The sequence below is a fragment of the Mytilus edulis genome, chromosome 8 (assembly GCF_963676685.1).
Source record: "Mytilus edulis chromosome 8, xbMytEdul2.2, whole genome shotgun sequence".
NCBI lineage: Eukaryota > Metazoa > Mollusca > Bivalvia > Mytilida > Mytilidae > Mytilus > Mytilus edulis.
In genome coordinates this window covers 296,348-315,562 of record NC_092351.1, presented here as the reverse complement: position 1 = coordinate 315,562, position 19,215 = coordinate 296,348, and the positions used below count along the sequence as shown (strand labels likewise).

The 19,215-nt window shown below is 32.5% G+C and overlaps 2 long non-coding RNA genes across 2 annotated transcripts; both read right to left on the bottom strand.

Annotated features, from left to right (window-relative positions):
• Nucleotides 1-1,713: 1,713 nt before the first annotated feature.
• Nucleotides 1,714-12,917, bottom strand: LOC139484534 (uncharacterized). The gene is made up of 11 exons (XR_011655115.1): nt 12,432-12,917; nt 11,620-11,688; nt 10,222-10,857; nt 9,410-9,478; nt 8,012-8,647; nt 7,200-7,268; nt 5,803-6,438; nt 4,990-5,058; nt 3,592-4,227; nt 2,780-2,848; nt 1,714-2,017 (listed from the first exon to the last, which is right to left on the bottom strand). It is a non-coding gene; the product is annotated as an uncharacterized lncRNA (long non-coding RNA).
• A 2,669-nt stretch (nt 12,918-15,586) lies between these two features.
• LOC139486856 (uncharacterized) lies at nt 15,587-16,659 on the bottom strand. The gene is made up of 2 exons (XR_011655657.1): nt 16,537-16,659; nt 15,587-15,954 (listed from the first exon to the last, which is right to left on the bottom strand). It is a non-coding gene; the product is annotated as an uncharacterized lncRNA (long non-coding RNA).
• Between the last annotated feature and the right edge of the window lie 2,556 nt (nt 16,660-19,215).

Below are 19,215 nucleotides of genomic sequence, written 5' to 3'. Positions count from 1 at the left end.
AATATAAAAACAAGATTCTGTGTTATTTCTTTCGGAAAAGCGTATCCATATAATTCCATCAACTAAATCGTTTATTTTAGTAACATTATAATCTGATAAAACATTTCGCACCAATAAAGCAACGCCTCCTGAGCCTGCTCTAGCACGCACGTGTAATTGTTTACGGTTATTTCCTATCCATGTGTAGCCATTGACGACAATACCGGCTTGTCCAATCAGATGAGTTTCAGTTAGCCCTAATATATGCAAATTACGTTTCGCAATACATGCAGCAAGCAAACTATTTTTATCACTATTTACATATTTACTCCACCGGTTTATGTTTCAAAACCCACAGGATACCTAGTATTGTTTACCACGTGATGGCTTAAAACCTCGTCCACGTCTGTTACCGGCTCCAAAACTCAGCATTTCATTTGTGTATTCCCCGTGGCGATTGACCTGTTGTGAATAATTATGTGTACGGCTGTGTGTAGACTGACCACGTTGGTCATTGGTCCGAGACGAATTGTAATCACTGTTTACACTTTCTTGTTTCCTAATCACACGTCCTGATTAAATTGTGCAGTCGTTTTATTTGCCAAAGGCCTTTAAAAATAAATGATTGTTACTATTTATTATCCTTTGCTGTAACGGTAAATCGTTTTCAATAAAAACATTTGAATACTTGGACGAATTCTTTAACGATCTCTTTTCTTTCATCACTGTCTTTTTATGAATAAGATTTTCAAACGAAATTACTACGATACCCGGCCTGTTGTCTGATCTACTAGGTTTTCTAATCACAGATTTAATTCCAATATTTGCAAGTTTTAGGCCGTCCTTCAAAAGACCAGTAACTTTTGATAATAGTATCGAAATATCATTTTCTTCCCGTTTATTGAAGGGTAGATTTTTAGCAATAACATTTAAATGTTGTCAGTCAACCTCACTACTAGAATTTTTGCTTTTTTGGGTACCTGACGAAAGCACTTCAGCATATGATTTTTCTAGTGACATAATTTTTTCTCTTATTTTCTTAACTTCTGTTGACATTTGAGCTTTTTACTGACATACTTCTTTTTGGACTCTGTCGTGTATGACTGTGTTGAATTTTACAGAGAGACGTTTTTCGACATTTCCCTCGATTTCACACATTCGGTTCTCTAACCTAGTGGCTACACTATTGAAATTATCAGATAACTTGTTTATCATGTTCATAATGGCACTTAGTTGAAATTTATCGTCAGCTGGTGTAGGCATAGATGTGGGTGGTGAACTCGAACACTTCATCTTTTTATTGTCGACTAATATTTCCTCAGATTCCGATTCTGATAGGTGACGTTTTCTGGGTAGCTTATGTGATGGTGAAAGTGTCTTGTGCACATCTGCTTCTGCAGTTAATGTCGTAAATGTAGCAAAGTCTACCAATGGACTGGGCGCCATTACTGTTTTCACAAAGTCTATCGCCCCAAATTGGGTATACATTTACAATTAATTCTCCATAGGCCGTAATGGTAACGTTTTCCTCCGTTGCTCAGTCCATATCGTTTACTTGAACATGTATGATGGCTCATATCGAAGCTGATACATTTATACATGTCTGGTTAAATTTTCGGGGTGGCAAGTGAGATTACTTTTTTCGCAAATTGCTGGACCCCGGAAGATGGTGAAAAATGTCACTCTCCTCATGAAATAATCCCAAAATTCTGATCATAAAATTCAATAAAAAAATTGTCCTTTCTAATAATTTATTTCAGGTCAAATCTACATCTTTCTTTTCTCATCACATCAGCTCTATAAAACAGTTCTTATTGTTCATTTATGTCCATTTTTAAAATCACAGCATCCACAATTGTATGGCGGACTAATATATTTTTTTAATTACGTCATCTGAGTTCCTCATCTCAATGTCTATCATTTGTCTATTAGGGATCCTGACCCATATTGAAATCAATACTTCTGATTTTTCCAAATATTTTTATGTGATCTTCATCGGTATAACATTCTGAATAAATCTGTGTATTTTTGTCCATTTCTGAAAAAAAATAAAGTTGTTTTAGCACTATAAGGCAATGACACTTTCGTCGCTATATTCATTTATTTTGAATACAATGTGTATGTATAATTAATTTCTTCCAGAATACATTCACTAGTCAAAACAAGGACAAAACTTCTGATTATAACCTTTAATTACAACACACAGACCCTGTTAAAGCATTCTATAAAATTTTCTTGTGTCTTAAAGTGCATTTTGGCAGAGAAATTATGCAAAAATGAAGATTTTATAAAAAAACCAACACCAAAATAATTATTCTTACTAGTGGAAATCTTGTATTTAAAACTGTGGAAAGCACTCTAAACTACTGGGAAAGTCATCCTTATCATATAATTAGAGTGCAATATAGTGCAAATTTTCAAAACTTGTCTTTTCACATAATTCTATTTGAGAAAAAATGTTTTTAACATGTATTTCAGTGAAAACCTTTTATCAGTGAGAAATCCACATGAGGTTTTAAAGGAAACATTGTGACATCACATGTATTATGGCGTCATTAAATAACGACAGATCAAAATAGTGCTAAATATAGTTTGCAGTGTTACGTGAGAAACAGTTGCCGCAAGATTTAACTCGAAATATTGAGTCGAAACGATCTGTAACTAAGCCTTTCCATTCAATATCAAGACCATAGCAACAGTTTTCATATTTGCATATTTTTAACATACCGACTGTAATTTCAATTGCATAAATACCATAAATAAACAATTTAGAGCTTGCCTAACAAAACAAAATGCTTACCAGTTATTCAGGACTTTTAAAAACCTCTAGTTTGCCATCTCAGGTTAAAAAGTAATGATATGTCTGGAACTGAAATAAGACAAAAAAAAATTACTCAGGCTGTGTTATCATTTGATTTAAATACATAAGTATTATTGAGAGAGAAAAATCTATTTCTTGAAAGTTTAATTACAAAGAAAGACAAATGCTTCTCCCTTGTGGCTTAGTAACCTTCATTTAAACCTTTTATATTAGAAGCAATGGGTAGTAGCTTACTAGCTTAATAGTTGAATCGGTGCAGAAATATTGTTTTCAAAAAGGTTTGACCCTCCCCCTTTTTCACTGAGAAATGACAATATCTTTTGTTTTGCTCAAGTGCATTAAAAATAATAATTCATGATTTTCTTAAAACATGTACATGTGTTTTCTGTTTTTTTGCATATATCTACTGACCAGGGGTCAAATCATTGGATAAAAGCACATGCGATGATGTATCTCACTTTACTCGTATGAAGTGTGTTATCTCCCATGATTATCAGGTATTCCTGTAGACCGAAGTGATAATTACATAACAAAGACTATATTGTGTCATGTTTACTTACAATTTAATAATATTTAAAAGTTATTTCTTGCCTTTTTCAATATAGTAAACAAATTCCTTTCGGATATCTCGGAAGTAAACAAAGTTATGATTGTGCCTAAAAAAAGTGTTCAGCCCCGTGCCAGTAATGCATTTTAAAAGCGAAAATTTCATTGAGTTTTTGCTGATCTTTATCAATTATATTTATCTTAAACCATTTATAATAACTAGGTATAAATAAAAAACTACTAACCATCATTTTCGGTGGTGTACAAGGTGAAATCATCCATAAATCAGCCTGAAAACTTCTGGAATTAAGCTTCTAATTTGGGTATACATTTACAATTAATTCTCCATAGGCCGTAATGGTAACGTTTTCCTCCGTTGCTCAGTCCATATCGTTTACTTGAACATGTATGATGGCTCATATCGAAGCTGATACATTTATACATGTCTGGTTAAATTTTCGGGGTGGCAAGTGAGATTACTTTTTTCGCAAATTGCTGGACCCCGGAAGATGGTGAAAAATGTCACTCTCCTCATGAAATAATCCCAAAATTCTGATCATAAAATTCAATAAAAAAATTGTCCTTTCTAATAATTTATTTCAGGTCAAATCTACATCTTTCTTTTCTCATCACATCAGCTCTATAAAACAGTTCTTATTGTTCATTTATGTCCATTTTTAAAATCACAGCATCCACAATTGTATGGCGGACTAATATATTTTTTTAATTACGTCATCTGAGTTCCTCATCTCAATGTCTATCATTTGTCTATTAGGGATCCTGACCCATATTGAAATCAATACTTCTGATTTTTCCAAATATTTTTATGTGATCTTCATCGGTATAACATTCTGAATAAATCTGTGTATTTTTGTCCATTTCTGAAAAAAAATAAAGTTGTTTTAGCACTATAAGGCAATGACACTTTCGTCGCTATATTCATTTATTTTGAATACAATGTGTATGTATAATTAATTTCTTCCAGAATACATTCACTAGTCAAAACAAGGACAAAACTTCTGATTATAACCTTTAATTACAACACACAGACCCTGTTAAAGCATTCTATAAAATTTTCTTGTGTCTTAAAGTGCATTTTGGCAGAGAAATTATGCAAAAATGAAGATTTTATAAAAAAACCAACACCAAAATAATTATTCTTACTAGTGGAAATCTTGTATTTAAAACTGTGGAAAGCACTCTAAACTACTGGGAAAGTCATCCTTATCATATAATTAGAGTGCAATATAGTGCAAATTTTCAAAACTTGTCTTTTCACATAATTCTATTTGAGAAAAAATGTTTTTAACATGTATTTCAGTGAAAACCTTTTATCAGTGAGAAATCCACATGAGGTTTTAAAGGAAACATTGTGACATCACATGTATTATGGCGTCATTAAATAACGACAGATCAAAATAGTGCTAAATATAGTTTGCAGTGTTACGTGAGAAACAGTTGCCGCAAGATTTAACTCGAAATATTGAGTCGAAACGATCTGTAACTAAGCCTTTCCATTCAATATCAAGACCATAGCAACAGTTTTCATATTTGCATATTTTTAACATACCGACTGTAATTTCAATTGCATAAATACCATAAATAAACAATTTAGAGCTTGCCTAACAAAACAAAATGCTTACCAGTTATTCAGGACTTTTAAAAACCTCTAGTTTGCCATCTCAGGTTAAAAAGTAATGATATGTCTGGAACTGAAATAAGACAAAAAAAAATTACTCAGGCTGTGTTATCATTTGATTTAAATACATAAGTATTATTGAGAGAGAAAAATCTATTTCTTGAAAGTTTAATTACAAAGAAAGACAAATGCTTCTCCCTTGTGGCTTAGTAACCTTCATTTAAACCTTTTATATTAGAAGCAATGGGTAGTAGCTTACTAGCTTAATAGTTGAATCGGTGCAGAAATATTGTTTTCAAAAAGGTTTGACCCTCCTCCTTTTTCACTGAGAAATGACAATATCTTTTGTTTTGCTCAAGTGCATTAAAAATAATAATTCATGATTTTCTTAAAACATGTACATGTGTTTTCTGTTTTTTTGCATATATCTACTGACCAGGGGTCAAATCATTGGATAAAAGCACATGCGATGATGTATCTCACTTTACTCGTATGAAGTGTGTTATCTCCCATGATTATCAGGTATTCCTGTAGATCGAAGTGATAATTACATAACAAAGACTATATTGTGTCATGTTTACTTACAATTTAATAATATTTAAAAGTTATTTCTTGCCTTTTTCAATATAGTAAACAAATTCCTTTCGGATATCTCGGAAGTAAACAAAGTTATGATTGTGCCTAAAAAAAGTGTTCAGCCCCGTGCCAGTAATGCATTTTAAAAGCGAAAATTTCATTGAGTTTTTGCTGATCTTTATCAATAATATTTATCTTAAACCATTTATAATAACTAGGTATAAATAAAAAAACTACTAACCATCATTTTCGGTGGTGTACAAGGTGAAATCATCCATAAATCAGCCTGAAAACTTCTGGAATTAAGCTTCTAATTTGGGTATACATTTACAATTAATTCTCCATAGGCCGTAATGGTAACGTTTTCCTCCGTTGCTCAGTCCATATCGTTTACTTGAACATGTATGATGGCTCATATCGAAGCTGATACATTTATACATGTCTGGTTAAATTTTCGGGGTGGCAAGTGAGATTACTTTTTTCGCAAATTGCTGGACCCCGGAAGATGGTGAAAAATGTCACTCTCCTCATGAAATAATCCCAAAATTCTGATCATAAAATTCAATAAAAAAATTGTCCTTTCTAATAATTTATTTCAGGTCAAATCTACATCTTTCTTTTCTCATCACATCAGCTCTATAAAACAGTTCTTATTGTTCATTTATGTCCATTTTTAAAATCACAGCATCCACAATTGTATGGCGGACTAATATATTTTTTTAATTACGTCATCTGAGTTCCTCATCTCAATGTCTATCATTTGTCTATTAGGGATCCTGACCCATATTGAAATCAATACTTCTGATTTTTCCAAATATTTTTATGTGATCTTCATCGGTATAACATTCTGAATAAATCTGTGTATTTTTGTCCATTTCTGAAAAAAAATAAAGTTGTTTTAGCACTATAAGGCAATGACACTTTCGTCGCTATATTCATTTATTTTGAATACAATGTGTATGTATAATTATTTCTTCCAGAATACATTCACTAGTCAAAACAAGGACAAAACTTCTGATTATAACCTTTAATTACAACACACAGACCCTGTTAAAGCATTCTATAAAATTTTCTTGTGTCTTAAAGTGCATTTTGGCAGAGAAATTATGCAAAAATGAAGATTTTATAAAAAAACCAACACCAAAATAATTATTCTTACTAGTGGAAATCTTGTATTTAAAACTGTGGAAAGCACTCTAAACTACTGGGAAAGTCATCCTTATCATATAATTAGAGTGCAATATAGTGCAAATTTTCAAAACTTGTCTTTTCACATAATTCTATTTGAGAAAAAATGTTTTTAACATGTATTTCAGTGAAAACCTTTTATCAGTGAGAAATCCACATGAGGTTTTAAAGGAAACATTGTGACATCACATGTATTATGGCGTCATTAAATAACGACAGATCAAAATAGTGCTAAATATAGTTTGCAGTGTTACGTGAGAAACAGTTGCCGCAAGATTTAACTCGAAATATTGAGTCGAAACGATCTGTAACTAAGCCTTTCCATTCAATATCAAGACCATAGCAACAGTTTTCATATTTGCATATTTTTAACATACCGACTGTAATTTCAATTGCATAAATACCATAAATAAACAATTTAGAGCTTGCCTAACAAAACAAAATGCTTACCAGTTATTCAGGACTTTTAAAAACCTCTAGTTTGCCATCTCAGGTTAAAAAGTAATGATATGTCTGGAACTGAAATAAGACAAAAAAAAATTACTCAGGCTGTGTTATCATTTGATTTAAATACATAAGTATTATTGAGAGAGAAAAATCTATTTCTTGAAAGTTTAATTACAAAGAAAGACAAATGCTTCTCCCTTGTGGCTTAGTAACCTTCATTTAAACCTTTTATATTAGAAGCAATGGGTAGTAGCTTACTAGCTTAATAGTTGAATCGGTGCAGAAATATTGTTTTCAAAAAGGTTTGACCCTCCTCCTTTTTCACTGAGAAATGACAATATCTTTTGTTTTGCTCAAGTGCATTAAAAATAATAATTCATGATTTTCTTAAAACATGTACATGTGTTTTCTGTTTTTTTGCATATATCTACTGACCAGGGGTCAAATCATTGGATAAAAGCACATGCGATGATGTATCTCACTTTACTCGTATGAAGTGTGTTATCTCCCATGATTATCAGGTATTCCTGTAGACCGAAGTGATAATTACATAACAAAGACTATATTGTGTCATGTTTACTTACAATTTAATAATATTTAAAAGTTATTTCTTGCCTTTTTCAATATAGTAAACAAATTCCTTTCGGATATCTCGGAAGTAAACAAAGTTATGATTGTGCCTAAAAAAAGTGTTCAGCCCCGTGCCAGTAATGCATTTTAAAAGCGAAAATTTCATTGAGTTTTTGCTGATCTTTATCAATAATATTTATCTTAAACCATTTATAATAACTAGGTATAAATAAAAAACTACTAACCATCATTTTCGGTGGTGTACAAGGTGAAATCATCCATAAATCAGCCTGAAAACTTCTGGAATTAAGCTTCTAATTTGGGTATACATTTACAATTAATTCTCCATAGGCCGTAATGGTAACGTTTTCCTCCGTTGCTCAGTCCATATCGTTTACTTGAACATGTATGATGGCTCATATCGAAGCTGATACATTTATACATGTCTGGTTAAATTTTCGGGGTGGCAAGTGAGATTACTTTTTTCGCAAATTGCTGGACCCCGGAAGATGGTGAAAAATGTCACTCTCCTCATGAAATAATCCCAAAATTCTGATCATAAAATTCAATAAAAAAATTGTCCTTTCTAATAATTTATTTCAGGTCAAATCTACATCTTTCTTTTCTCATCACATCAGCTCTATAAAACAGTTCTTATTGTTCATTTATGTCCATTTTTAAAATCACAGCATCCACAATTGTATGGCGGACTAATATATTTTTTTAATTACGTCATCTGAGTTCCTCATCTCAATGTCTATCATTTGTCTATTAGGGATCCTGACCCATATTGAAATCAATACTTCTGATTTTTCCAAATATTTTTATGTGATCTTCATCGGTATAACATTCTGAATAAATCTGTGTATTTTTGTCCATTTCTGAAAAAAAATAAAGTTGTTTTAGCACTATAAGGCAATGACACTTTCGTCGCTATATTCATTTATTTTGAATACAATGTGTATGTATAATTAATTTCTTCCAGAATACATTCACTAGTCAAAACAAGGACAAAACTTCTGATTATAACCTTTAATTACAACACACAGACCCTGTTAAAGCATTCTATAAAATTTTCTTGTGTCTTAAAGTGCATTTTGGCAGAGAAATTATGCAAAAATGAAGATTTTATAAAAAAACCAACACCAAAATAATTATTCTTACTAGTGGAAATCTTGTATTTAAAACTGTGGAAAGCACTCTAAACTACTGGGAAAGTCATCCTTATCATATAATTAGAGTGCAATATAGTGCAAATTTTCAAAACTTGTCTTTTCACATAATTCTATTTGAGAAAAAATGTTTTTAACATGTATTTCAGTGAAAACCTTTTATCAGTGAGATATCCACATGAGGTTTTAAAGGAAACATTGTGACATCACATGTATTATGGCGTCATTAAATAACGACAGATCAAAATAGTGCTAAATATAGTTTGCAGTGTTACGTGAGAAACAGTTGCCGCAAGATTTAACTCGAAATATTGAGTCGAAACGATCTGTAACTAAGCCTTTCCATTCAATATCAAGACCATAGCAACAGTTTTCATATTTGCATATTTTTAACATACCGACTGTAATTTCAATTGCATAAATACCATAAATAAACAATTTAGAGCTTGCCTAACAAAACAAAATGCTTACCAGTTATTCAGGACTTTTAAAAACCTCTAGTTTGCCATCTCAGGTTAAAAAGTAATGATATGTCTGGAACTGAAATAAGACAAAAAAAAATTACTCAGGCTGTGTTATCATTTGATTTAAATACATAAGTATTATTGAGAGAGAAAAATCTATTTCTTGAAAGTTTAATTACAAAGAAAGACAAATGCTTCTCCCTTGTGGCTTAGTAACCTTCATTTAAACCTTTTATATTAGAAGCAATGGGTAGTAGCTTACTAGCTTAATAGTTGAATCGGTGCAGAAATATTGTTTTCAAAAAGGTTTGACCCTCCCCCTTTTTCACTGAGAAATGACAATATCTTTTGTTTTGCTCAAGTGCATTAAAAATAATAATTCATGATTTTCTTAAAACATGTACATGTGTTTTCTGTTTTTTTGCATATATCTACTGACCAGGGGTCAAATCATTGGATAAAAGCACATGCGATGATGTATCTCACTTTACTCGTATGAAGTGTGTTATCTCCCATGATTATCAGGTATTCCTGTAGACCGAAGTGATAATTACATAACAAAGACTATATTGTGTCATGTTTACTTACAATTTAATAATATTTAAAAGTTATTTCTTGCCTTTTTCAATATAGTAAACAAATTCCTTTCGGATATCTCGGAAGTAAACAAAGTTATGATTGTGCCTAAAAAAAGTGTTCAGCCCCGTGCCAGTAATGCATTTTAAAAGCGAAAATTTCATTGAGTTTTTGCTGATCTTTATCAATAATATTTATCTTAAACCATTTATAATAACTAGGTATAAATAAAAAACTACTAACCATCATTTTCGGTGGTGTACAAGGTGAAATCATCCATAAATCAGCCTGAAAACTTCTGGAATTAAGCTTCTAATTTGGGTATACATTTACAATTAATTCTCCATAGGCCGTAATGGTAACGTTTTCCTCCGTTGCTCAGTCCATATCGTTTACTTGAACATGTATGATGGCTCATATCGAAGCTGATACATTTATACATGTCTGGTTAAATTTTCGGGGTGGCAAGTGAGATTACTTTTTTCGCAAATTGCTGGACCCCGGAAGATGGTGAAAAATGTCACTCTCCTCATGAAATAATCCCAAAATTCTGATCATAAAATTCAATAAAAAAATTGTCCTTTCTAATAATTTATTTCAGGTCAAATCTACATCTTTCTTTTCTCATCACATCAGCTCTATAAAACAGTTCTTATTGTTCATTTATGTCCATTTTTAAAATCACAGCATCCACAATTGTATGGCGGACTAATATATTTTTTTAATTACGTCATCTGAGTTCCTCATCTCAATGTCTATCATTTGTCTATTAGGGATCCTGACCCATATTGAAATCAATACTTCTGATTTTTCCAAATATTTTTATGTGATCTTCATCGGTATAACATTCTGAATAAATCTGTGTATTTTTGTCCATTTCTGAAAAAAAATAAAGTTGTTTTAGCACTATAAGGCAATGACACTTTCGTCGCTATATTCATTTATTTTGAATACAATGTGTATGTATAATTAATTTCTTCCAGAATACATTCACTAGTCAAAACAAGGACAAAACTTCTGATTATAACCTTTAATTACAACACACAGACCCTGTTAAAGCATTCTATAAAATTTTCTTGTGTCTTAAAGTGCATTTTGGCAGAGAAATTTTGCAAAAATGAAGATTTTATAAAAAAACCAACACCAAAATAATTATTCTTACTAGTGGAAATCTTGTATTTAAAACTGTGGAAAGCACTCTAAACTACTGGGAAAGTCATCCTTATCATATAATTAGAGTGCAATATAGTGCAAATTTTCAAAACTTGTCTTTTCACATAATTCTATTTGAGAAAAAATGTTTTTAACATGTATTTCAGTGAAAACCTTTTATCAGTGAGAAATCCACATGAGGTTTTAAAGGAAACATTGTGACATCACATGTATTATGGCGTCATTAAATAACGACAGATCAAAATAGTGCTAAATATAGTTTGCAGTGTTACGTGAGAAACAGTTGCCGCAAGATTTAACTCGAAATATTGAGTCGAAACGATCTGTAACTAAGCCTTTCCATTCAATATCAAGACCATAGCAACAGTTTTCATATTTGCATATTTTTAACATACCGACTGTAATTTCAATTGCATAAATACCATAAATAAACAATTTAGAGCTTGCCTAACAAAACAAAATGCTTACCAGTTATTCAGGACTTTTAAAAACCTCTAGTTTGCCATCTCAGGTTAAAAAGTAATGATATGTCTGGAACTGAAATAAGACAAAAAAAAATTACTCAGGCTGTGTTATCATTTGATTTAAATACATAAGTATTATTGAGAGAGAAAAATCTATTTCTTGAAAGTTTAATTACAAAGAAAGACAAATGCTTCTCCCTTGTGGCTTAGTAACCTTCATTTAAACCTTTTATATTAGAAGCAATGGGTAGTAGCTTACTAGCTTAATAGTTGAATCGGTGCAGAAATATTGTTTTCAAAAAGGTTTGACCCTCCCCCTTTTTCACTGAGAAATGACAATATCTTTTGTTTTGCTCAAGTGCATTAAAAATAATAATTCATGATTTTCTTAAAACATGTACATGTGTTTTCTGTTTTTTTGCATATATCTACTGACCAGGGGTCAAATCATTGGATAAAAGCACATGCGATGATGTATCTCACTTTACTCGTATGAAGTGTGTTATCTCCCATGATTATCAGGTATTCCTGTAGACCGAAGTGATAATTACATAACAAAGACTATATTGTGTCATGTTTACTTACAATTTAATAATATTTAAAAGTTATTTCTTGCCTTTTTCAATATAGTAAACAAATTCCTTTCGGATATCTCGGAAGTAAACAAAGTTATGATTGTGCCTAAAAAAAGTGTTCAGCCCCGTGCCAGTAATGCATTTTAAAAGCGAAAATTTCATTGAGTTTTTGCTGATCTTTATCAATAATATTTATCTTAAACCATTTATAATAACTAGGTATAAATAAAAAACTACTAACCATCATTTTCGGTGGTGTACAAGGTGAAATCATCCATAAATCAGCCTGAAAACTTCTGGAATTAAGCTTCTAATTTGGGTATACATTTACAATTAATTCTCCATAGGCCGTAATGGTAACGTTTTCCTCCGTTGCTCAGTCCATATCGTTTACTTGAACATGTATGATGGCTCATATCGAAGCTGATACATTTATACATGTCTGGTTAAATTTTCGGGGTGGCAAGTGAGATTACTTTTTTCGCAAATTGCTGGACCCCGGAAGATGGTGAAAAATGTCACTCTCCTCATGAAATAATCCCAAAATTCTGATCATAAAATTCAATAAAAAAATTGTCCTTTCTAATAATTTATTTCAGGTCAAATCTACATCTTTCTTTTCTCATCACATCAGCTCTATAAAACAGTTCTTATTGTTCATTTATGTCCATTTTTAAAATCACAGCATCCACAATTGTATGGCGGACTAATATATTTTTTTAATTACGTCATCTGAGTTCCTCATCTCAATGTCTATCATTTGTCTATTAGGGATCCTGACCCAATTGACTCAGCGGATTCCCATCCAAGAACTCCATAAAACTTGAATCAACGTGATTTAAGATTATATTACCAATATATACTCTCAAAGTTTGCAATATAAAATTCAATAACAGCTGATATTTGGATGAACTATTGATTTTCAACACAAAATTTTCTCGAGCCAAAAAACACAACTTGTCACCTTGATCACGTGACGTCCGAACATGTGAGAGCACTCTTACAATGCAATTTGTCATATAATCACTGCAGGGCCGGATCCAGCCATTTTTAAAAGAGGGTTTCCAATCCAGGAGAAAAGGATTCTAACCATATGTACCCATTCGAATGCATGATGATACTATTTGAAAATAGTAAATGTACATGGTGTGCTTTTTGCTACTTAATTGATACGTGTTACAGTCCAGTGCCGTCTCTACATAGAAATACTCACATACCCATTCCATGCTCATCAATTTGAAGGACGATAACCAATCATTAATCAATTGTATTATATAGAAAAATATCAAATATTCATAAAACAAGTATAACCATAATAAATGTTAGCTCCTGACACCAGCTTTTCTTCTTAGGAGGACTCTTAACAGGAGTACGTTTAACAGGTGAACAACCAACTTTCCTATTCCCTTTCGGAGTCTTCAAACATGTGCTTAATGATGCCAAACATTTCCAAATTTTGGTAAATAAGTCAGACTTTAACTACACATAAAGTTTAGAACAAATAGTGTTTTTATATTAAGTGTGTACATATTCACAGAAAAATTGCACATTCACAAAACACACAGTCTCCACACTTTAGTACAGACTAACGTTCAAGGCTTGTTTAAACTCGAGTCTATTCTGCCGACTAAATAAACCAATAAATTATATAGCAATTAAATTAATTGTTTTGGCTAATGGAATTAGCCTTCAAAACTCATTTAAGGAGAACTATATCTAACTTAGCATTGCGTTAGATATTGTTATACATACCAAAGTTGTTGAAAATCCTGGCAAATCCTTCTGACACTGTCCACAGGACTTTGAAATAAGCTTTGGATTTTTCAAGAATGAAACATATTTGGTCACTATAGTATCTATTTTATCAACTGTATGTCTGTAATCAAGAAAGAAATTATAAAGAATATAGAAAAGTACATAATCAACAAGTTTTAAAAATTTTAAATTTTTTAAGAACTTCTAAAAATTCCTCTCCCGGCCTCCATTTCCTTGATTACATTCCATTAAGCGTCATCAATCTCACTGGCAGACATAACATGCCAAGCATGTCGCATTTTTAGGAATTTCAAAATGACAAACACATTGCGGTCTGTACGCGATTTTCCTACTTATAGCGGCGCTGGTCTGCTCTTTTTCGAACTTTACAAGGGTATCTTTGACGTAAAAGAGATATTGCTCTCTCTTTCGTAACACGAGTCAACAATTTATCGTCCACTTCCAATCGGCAGTGTGAACCACGAAAATATCTCGCGATGATCCTCGTAGAAAATTCCTTTTCTGCTAAAACAACATACAAATAATGTTCTCCCAAACAAAACTTGTTATTTCCTGTGAATGATACGTCCTATGGTTAGCAGCTTAAATACTTGCAATAGTCCTAATAGAAAAATTATCGTGAAAATTTCCCCCAGGTGCCTCGTCATAACTGAAAATGAGGTAAAGGACAATAGACATTATAGACGTAAACTTCCTAATAGATTTCAAGTCATCAACCTTCTGTCAAATAAAGCTTTAAATAAAATCATCATTCATAGATACGAATAGTTTACGCCGCTGGATTGTAATTCGATATACCTCTGTCTCGCATACTACACATATCCTCAGTGATTGATATAATCTTGCATCCAGTTCATGTTAAGTTATGGTCATAGAAAACTCTAGAGGAAAGAACCGAATACAAGATAATATCTTAACGTTTCAGAAACCAAAATGTGGACTACCATGCACAATGCAATGCAGAAGAGCTCACTGGATATAGTGCACAGTTGTTTTTCAGTTATAAAACTACTCTGGAGCTCATAAAATGAAGCATTATAATCAACATTATTGTAATCCGAGATATATAATCTTATTTTTACCATTGTAATGAAAAAGCAAACACAAACATGCCAATACACTTGCCCTAATTGACCTTTCCCTTGAAAATCGATAAAGCGAAGGTTTGTTTTGTCAACATGATCCCATGGTAATGCTCATGTTTTTCTAATGTTGTCTCTTGCTCATCAACCCAAAATGCATACATGTAATAACAATATTGAAATATAAATATAAAAACATATTCACATTTTGGTACTTATGGGTGGGAGAGGGGGGAACTTATCAAGAACCTCATCAACCCAAACAGGCAATAATAATTGCCTGACCAAACATAGCCCTTAAACCAACCACCACTTGGATATTGAAAGAATGAGGATGTATCACATGTACTTCCGCCAAAGATATCAACCAATGAGGTTATACACATATCCTCAGTGATTGATATAATCTTGCATCCAGTTCATGTTAAGTAATGGGCATAGAAAACTCTATAGTCCATACAGCATATTTGCAGGCCAATCTCAAAATACACCACTAGTAAGGCTTTCCCTTAAGGAATAGTATTCCCAATACTCAAAACAAATTCAACACTTTTATTAAATATTATTCCTTTTAAAATTACTTTAAAACACTTCTAAACATTTAAAGATGCATGTAAACAGTTTTTTATAAATCGTTCATAATTCAATAAATTCTCATGAATTTGACCACATACGGACTTTTAAAAGTTGAGTTAAGGCAATGAACTCATATCAAAATGAACATTGTCATTATTCTAATAACATCTTCAGCATGTGGAAAGCTTGTAAGCAAAGGGACTTAACCTCCAAGTGTAAACTATGCTGGCTTGTCTCTTTCTTCACTGTTGTTGAATCAAACACACTCGTTACTTCATAATCAGGAACATTGACAATTATTGTATTTCCACTCGATTCTTCACATGTCTGCTGAAAATATATTAACCAATAACAAATTGTTTATTTGTACTAAAGACAGCATTAGTCACACTTTGAAAAGGAAAAATCCCTTTGCCTACATCCACGTGGAAAATCACTAGGGAATCAGTGTCCCTCGAACTGTAGACAAAGAAATTTAAAATTAAAAAATTTAACCATACATAAAATTTAAGTATACATTTGTACTAGTATACAAAATCATTCAACATTACATTTATTTATTAATTTAGATAAAACAAAACAAAACAAAAATATTGCAACCATTATATAATCTCCCATGACAAAAAGATTTTTGTGACATATTTCAACACATCAATGAAATTAGATACACATCCAATAGAAAACATCATGAAATTACGGGAAAATTATTAGCATTACTTTTAAATAGGTTCATTTGAACATAAAGCTGCTTCCATCACAGATTTTTTTTTTTTTAGTACCGTGCCATATTAGCATCTTCTGCCTATCTCAACACAGACATACATAATTTAGTGTGGTATCAATATTTTCCCCATTCATTATTTTCCTATTTTCAGAAACCAAAACATTACTTCAATTGCAATTTGTTCTCACCATATTCTGATTAGAAAAAATCCTTTCCTTTTAAATTAAAAGGTTGTTCAAACTCATTGACATGAATCATCGTGCAATGTCATTACTTCTTCATTTGTCACCCTGTCAAAGCTGTAGGTAACACTATCTGAAAACAAAAACATTCTATTCAATTATATGTACAATCAAACAGACCGCTGAACTCGGACCTCGACGAAGACACCTTACAATTCAATACACATCACTCCGATAAAAAATATGAATATCAAGTGACATGTCACACTAAATTATTCCACTTCTCAATAATTCTATTCTTTTCTAACAAAGTCTTTAAATAGCATTTCTATCAGTATGTACAATGTAAAAATAAATGAAAAGTCCACACAACACAGTCAAAAGTAACAAAAGAAACTATTTACCCTATAAACAATTTATTATTCTCCTTTCAACTCCATTTTTCAAAATGGCCAGAGCCCCCACTTCCACATATATTTTATATAGCGATAGAACTTTGCCCTGCGTTTAACCGGCGCACGGCATAACAAATATCTGACCACCCGGGTTGATAATAACTACCTATAAGGTCTAAATGCCAAAACATTATGCCACCAAGGTCAAACATTACCATCTAGTTCTATCAAGAAGCCGCCAAGGCGAATATAAATGACCACCAAGGTCTTGACGCCCCCAAGGCTAGTATTTTTAATTCATTGTTGCCATCAAGGCAAATGTAAAAAATCATAAAAATGACCTCCTAGGTCTACACCAAGGCATATAAAAATGACCACCTAGGTCTATTGCCACCAAGGCATATATAAATGACCACCTAGGTCTTTTGCCACCAAGGCATATATAAATGACCACCAAGGTCTTAAAGCCACCAAGGCTATATTGCCACCAAGGCAAATGTAAGTAAAAGTTAAAGAATATAGTTACTTTGCCGACAACACGTGGAGCACGACCTTCCCACAGCTTGGATATTGAAAGAATGAGGATGTATCACATGTACTTCCGCCAAAGATATCAACCAATGAGGTTATGCTTTCTTCGCAGGTGAGACAAAAACATCATACAAACAAAAAACTCTAACGTTCAACTTTTTTAATGCTAAAAAAAAAATAATAATCCACACAAAGCCATTACTTTCAAACAGCTGGCTGTGTATTTGGAAACACACTTAATTTGTGTACATTTAGTTCAAATGCTTAAAATACATTTTTACATCGATGAAAGAGACAAAAAGCTTTTATTTCATAAAATGTCCTTCCTCTGAGTTTGTTCCAAATGAGGTTTTCTACAATATAATGACAGATGCAGTAGACATCTCTATGTATTACTTTAAATATTTCTGTTAGGCGTGGACAAAAGTATTAAAACATTGGAATGGGGAGTTGGAGTCGGGTATAGGAACCGAGGTGAAGGGTGGACAAAGGTATTAAAACATTGGAATGGGGAATCGGAGTCAGAGGCAGGAACCGTGGTGAAGGTGGACAAAGGTATTAAAAGATTGGAATGAGGAACAAACAAGGGCCAGGGGCAGGAACCGGGGTTAGAGTTGGACAAAAGTGTGGTACCATTTGTATGAGGAACGAGGGGCAGGGGCAGAAACTGGGGTGAGGGGTGGACAAAAGTATGGTTACATTTGAATGAGGAACGGGAGTCAGTGGCAGAAACCGGGGTTAGGGGCGGACAAAAGTATGGTAACATTGGAATGAGGAATGAGGGGAAGGGGCCGGAACTGGAGTGAAGGGTTGACAAGGGTATGGTAATATTGGAATGAGGAACGGAAGTCAGGGGCTGGAACCGGGGTAAGTTGTGCAAGGAGTTAAAATATGGGTATTTTGTGCAACATTTTTACCTGTTTCTGTCAGGTAGTAAAGGGTTACCGTAGTGAAGTGTCTTAACCTTTTCTATGGAGTATAAACAAATTTAATTTAATTGTGACAACGGACGGAAAAACTAACAGATAAAGTTAGCAAATGGAAATGGGGAATGTATCAAAGAGACAACAACACGACCAAAGAGCAGAAAACAGCCGATTATAGATCATTAGATGTTTCTCTGTAAACTTGTATTTAGTTTTTAGAGAATAAAGTATCTATCTAGTATACAATAAACTAAAACTATGACTTTAATGACTGATGTGCTATCCAGAATGGGAATCTACTTCAAGTGAATTTGAAGTGGTTCAGATGTGGCGTGGTCAATTTCATGAAAGAGTTGATGGTCAGTTCTTAATCAGTTTAATGATCTTTCATCTTGATTTATGTGATACTTTATACGGTATATGAGTTGCAAAGTAGAACTGCAATAACATTTACAAGTTTATCAAAATAATCTAAGACCATTAAGCAATATATAATCTAAATTAAGAACAGATGTCTATAGCTCGATCTTGTGAGAAACTGTATGTATTGGTCAGTTATATTGGAGTAGAAGCTTGAAGTAACATGGTGTTTTATAGAGCTGGAATTAAGTAACGTTTGGTATTGGAATTTATAATTGTGAACCTTTAAATATATCATATATTATAATACATAAAGTTTCTCACAAGATCGAGCTATAGGCATCTGTTCACATGTTTAATCGTATAAACGTACATGTGAACATTATACAGAGTTCGTTGTACATACAGTGAGCTTATGGTGCAAAATTATATAGCTATAGTTCCCTATATTAACGGGCAATAAGATGGATTAC